The sequence below is a fragment of the Watersipora subatra genome, chromosome 6 (assembly GCF_963576615.1).
Source record: "Watersipora subatra chromosome 6, tzWatSuba1.1, whole genome shotgun sequence".
Lineage (NCBI taxonomy): Eukaryota > Metazoa > Bryozoa > Gymnolaemata > Cheilostomatida > Watersiporidae > Watersipora > Watersipora subatra.
The window spans coordinates 1,477,757-1,483,781 of NC_088713.1; positions in this window are offsets into that span (position 1 = coordinate 1,477,757).

Consider the following 6,025-nt stretch of genomic DNA (forward strand, 5'->3'; position numbering starts at 1 on the left):
TATGGAAATAGTAGTGTTTGCACACTAACAGTCACAATCATCATGAGGTCAGTACTAGTTCAGTGTGTATTTTTATTTCTAAATTTTAATCGGCATATCTGGACACCGATTTGACAAAAAAAAGATCAACAAAAGACAGAAAGCAAAAAGTAAGATTTATGTATATATATATAATAATGTCAAAAAATTTAACAATTTTGGTGGAATCTCTACTTCAGACGTAATTTTTGTTTTTTAGAATGGCAAAAAAATGTTTCATTCTCATTCTGCAGCGCATCTGTGGTATTTTTCCTAACATCAGCTAAAGTAAAACTTCATGTCAATAATTTAATACAAAAGTGTTTTTGTACAGGCTAACTAGTTCAACATTTATAAGGGCTGTACATGCGTTTGTTAAATATTATGTTTTTGTCAAATAAATGATTATGTGCTAGTAAAGAAGTTAAATTGGTGGTGAAACAAATCCTCAATATATGTACATCGACATGTTGAAAATTATTTCATTTACCGACTCTTTCAATTGAAAGGGCACAATGGTGAAATGATGAGAGTTCAAAAAAGGGAATGGTTGAAAGGGAAAAGACGAAAGGGTGAAAGGGCAAAAGGGATAACGTGTGAAGGGGCAAAAAGACAAAAGGGTAAACTGTCGTAAGGCGAAAGGACAAAACAGTGAATGAGCAGGAAAGATATCGAGTGCAAGATATTTATTATAATAAAGCTAAGCAAGCCAAAGTGTCTTCTATACGCCAGGCAAGAACTAAATTCTGCATTTTGCCTTCTTTAAGTCAGCTGAAATGCCGTTTTTCTAGCATTTCCCTTTGTTTAGTTAACTTTTAATCTATGATCTCCTTAATAGTACACGGAGATGCTGTATGTGATAATAGTCCAAGCTCAACAATGATGTAACACTTTTAACAAGTTTTTGTGCCTGAGTTATAAAACAAAACATCTATTTTACACAATTATCATTTGCATGTTAGCTTTACATTTTGTCAGCGCATAGAATAGATCATTTCATAAGAATACCAAAGTTCAATCTTTAAAACACCAAACTTTAAAAGTTGCTGAAAATGATTTTTAAAATCATATAAGTTTGATATCTCAGCTCACCTTAAAGCTAATGTAGGTTATATAATGAAATTTCTGGTTTGGTCTCCATGAGTTACATTAGGCCCTGCATTTAGATCTGGATGTTTTCAGAGTAAATCTGGTTAAAGAATTACCAATACAAAATTTTTGTTTGCAGTTTTTGAGAGTTTTGTGTAGTAAATCACTCATTCAGCTGAGGAATGTTCCCACCTTGGTGTACTAATATATATAGATTGACCCAAATGAATTGGTATTTTTGAAGTAATGCTTACTGTCGAACTAGCGATCTGTGTGTTGTTCCTACAGAGACAGCCCAAGAAGTCACCAGTTTCTATTTGTTTTTCCTGTTGAAGTCATCATTGATGTATTTACCGCATCTTCTTTGTTGGCTCTCTTTGTTGATCTATAGAAATGACAAATTTTAAACCAGGTTACATGCGGTGCAGTTACTGAAACAAAAGACCATTTCTAATGCGAGATAAGCTTCAATTTTAGTGGCTTTACTGCGTAAAATTTGAAGTATTACTTGTATTGTTTCAATGTTTATTTTCAAATGGTAATTGAAATTGTTATAACATAAATAATATCTTCCTACCAACGCAGACAAAAGTTATTGTTCTTTGTGTGAGGTAATTTTAATTCTGCTTGTTGTTTAATGTATAACACCTAGCATCATAATTATAAGGTTTATAGAATTATGTTTTCTGTTTTAAACTAGCAGATTTAGTCTTTGCAAGCCTGACTAGAAAATCACAATTAAATTATAATGATACTTTGCAAACTACCTCATTTTTCAAAGAACTTACACGAACATCTGTGCTTTAATTGAACTAACAAAAATTTCCTTGCAGTAAGTTAATGTTAAATTCATTTCAAAATTTATTTCTCTATCAATTAAATGGCAACAGTATATTTATTGACGAAAGTCTAACAAAAAACAACAAAAGCTGTCAATTGATCACTTATAACTCCAATGATTAATCTCTACTCTTATGTTACGAACTTTGTTAATTTCTTTAGTTTCAGGTTTGTTATGTTATACACGGTATATAAAGTTCTTTTTAACTACATCATTGCTTACCTCCACAGTCAAACTGTTCATACAAAATGCAGTTGCTCCCTAATGGCAACGCTATTAAACATTCATTTATATAGGAATCGATGAAACCCGGTACCACATGTTGATTTGGCAACAATCAGCAGCATATGAACTTGATGACAATCTACAGCATATTGACTTGGCAACAATCAATAAATTCAACACCTAATGATAATGTCAATCATAACAGGTGGAGCTTCCAATCAGTTTCAACAACTTGGAATTATTAGATAACCACTTAAATTTGCCAAACAACCAGCGCTGAAATTGAAATTAAACATATCTTTGGGTTCAAGACGCTGAGTACAATTCCAGTGAAGATGGTCAATCAGCAATTCTTAACATGGATAATAGTTTGACTCATGTCTCTTCACCGCTCAATTGCTGAATCAATATCTTTGACAGCTAATAACCAACTTATTTTTAAATAGAAACTGAAAATGGAAGAGCGGAATGGGGTTTTCAATTCGGCACTTGTTTCGACACTCAGTAATAAAGGGCTGCACTAGTGTCTGTTAACTTAAAAATTTTTTTTTATTTGAAACAGAGACTGCGATGTAACAGTGTGATTTATTCAGTAAATCTAGTTTAATTAAAATAAGAAGGTAACAACAGCTCTTCACTTTTAAATATAATGTTATTCAATATTATTTGTATAAGTGTGTATCATTATTACTTTAACAATACATAGTTTCCTGATCTTTTTAATCTCCTATAAAAAAACATTCAACAGTATTATCCGTCGATGCATTTTAATGTTTTTACTTTGTACATTGTATCCAGTTACACCAATTAAAAACTAGTAATTAAGAATCTATATTCAGTATATTCGATCTCAAAACCTGTTGTTCATCAGGCCACAAGCTAACCTACTGACCTACAAGGGATACAATGACTTTATTGTATATGTGTTAAAATGCCATCAATAAGGTTAAAATGATAAGATATTTGGGCAGATTGCTGGGCAGATAGTTATTATTTGTTAAATCGTCATTGGACAGATAATGACTATCTGTCCAACGTCTATTAGACATATACATGTAATAATTATTTGTGTTGAAATATCCATTTTGCCCTCAAATCATGCGCAACATCACTAAATCTTGCCATAAAGACTCTTCACAATAAGTTTAACAATATTTTTACACACTTAGTCAAATAAGCCAATAGCAATTGCATCACCTCTCACTATTTATAAGCTGTTGTTAATGTCTGTGCAACTTTGGGTAATTGGCTAGTAGTTGGTTATTAGTGAGGGCCACTAATAATATCTTGACAATTAGCTAATGATATCAATCAATAGTTAATTACCCAGATATTTATTTACAGTCAATATGCCCTGCCGCCAATGGTTTTTATGTTTTTTTAAGATTTTTCAGACTCTTAGATTTATAGGATACACGTCAGAGAAAAAAATAGAGCTTTTTATTTTTTTTATGATAATAAGTTTCTTAGTTTGAAGTAGCATAAACAGAGCGTAATTATCTTTTTTGACAGCTGGTATAAATAAGAAACATAGATGCACTTTTAAATAAATTGGGCCACGACATATGTTTTATCTGATTTTTTTGGTTAAATTTGTATAAAGAAGTAATTATTCTGTAGAAGTAAACAGAGAATGATGTCAAGATACACATTAAATCATATTTGTATGAATTCGTATTTACATTGACTCGGTTAATCATTGTTTATATAAATAATAGTTGCATGTTACAGAAGAAAACAACATATCAAAGGTGTGTTGTACAGTAAGCCTTAAGGTTCTATTTTTCTGCATCAGCTGCGGTTGCAATGAGCCCTGCTGACATTATAGAATATTAGTTTTTGAGGTTTTTCAATTATTTTAAAATTTTAAGCTGATGTGATTTTTATTACAATATTTATGTCAGTACATTGCCTACTGCTAAAAGGTTGACAGAGAAAAGATTTGAAGAAGTCAATGTACTTAGAAATAAATTTTGTTTGCTGCCTGAAAGCTTAAAAAACGGTGTTGATAGCCTGGCAGATGTTTTAACAATCATTTACAATTTGAGTTCCCTGCCAACACATTTTTAATTTACACAGCTGTCAGAAAGACTTTCTTTAATATCATTGTTTTCAATTTAAAACTACACTAAAAATGTAGGTACTGATTTACTATCAGGTACATTTATGTGATCAACTTACAATGCAATACATACAGGAGATGTAACACCTATTTATGAATATCACTTAAATGGAAAATAAAATAGGAAAACGTTTTAATATGCTTATAGTAAGTTTACTATAAGCATATTAAAACATTAGTACATGTATGCATAAATGCAGATAACCATGCATTAACACCTGCAATTATTACCATTAGTTATATGACTAGCGTTTATAAAGGAATTAGTGACTACTCATATATTTAGTAATTAAATCCTTTGGTACTAAATTTAATTAAATATTGTTATCAATTATTTATAAGTTATTCTTTACTTAAGAGAGTGATAAGTGTACAATCAATGGAAATTAAAACCAATTTTGATCATGTCTAATTATATATGTCCTTTGATGTTAGGCATTTCCATGATACATTAATACTACTGTCATGGTGGAATATAACGTTGTTGGGCAAAAATATTGACCAAGAACTTTTTGTCATGATGATTTTGACCCAGGCCTTTCTGGTTTCCATTAAAAGTAAACAGTTTATTTGTCATTCATGATAATTTATACCTAAAAATTCTTCAAGCGAGAGTAGAAGAGCAAAATTTACCAATAACGTTTACATTTACAAATTAGGAGCAGTAATGTTGTAAAATAATCTCTAAATGTAAGTACCTGATCATTTAAAAACACAACACGGTGAGTTTTACTTGCTTCATGTAGATCTGTCTGTAGATGTCACATTGGGCATGTTACTTTGTATTCATTTCAGTGGCATTCTTGTACAGGAAAGCAAGCCCAGACCACCACTCAAAATTAGGCTCGAGCTAAGCAGGTTGCTTCTCAATGGTAAGCCAGTCCAAATTATTCTATCTACCATTGACCCAATACTAGTCAGCAGGCACTAGTCAGTCGACAGCCATAGGTTTGAGTCTTGGCTATCCTTACATCATAGAAAATTTTGAATCGTAGTAAGGTTTTATTAAAGGATTACAAAATAGTCACCTTGTCCACTAGCTGATACACTTTCTTGAAGTTGGAGAAATACTCAGATTCAATAATTATTTTTATCCTTTATGACAATATAGCTTCACAGAGCTCCACTTATGGGGTGGTTACCTCCTTTGATGGTAGCAGTTCTACACTTGGCCATTATGAGTCTACACCAATACTTAACATCACTAAGACTTTACTTGTTGTAAGCCACAAACCCAAAAGCTTGACCCCTCGCATCAGATTGAGTTATCAGGTCAGGGTTTCCTTTAGCATTAGGCAGAACCAGACATATCAACCTCCCAATGAGTGACCTAAAATAGCTCAAACAAAGAACATGCCCAGTGTTGCATCAGATCACTCAGTATATCGGTGTCCTAACCGAGATTCAAAAGCTCGGTTTTAGAACCAAGATTCAGAATGTAGGTTTTCCGGAGAATAATCTTTGCTCGGAGTAAAAATGCAGAGTTGGTGCATAACGGACCATGCTGCTTCATAGTCTGCTCCAAGATTATACAACGAACTAGAGTACAAGGCAGGCCAGATGACACTTGAACAGAAATCAAATCAAGTTCAGCGTAAACTATTTTTCTGGCAGAAAGTTTAGTCTGACTCCTGTGGTCATCTTTTCTGGAAATGGTTTCAAATGAATGCCAAGTACATGGATCTTTTAGTTAGGATCTAGTGATGACAGTGGCCCATTGTCTAAAAAGA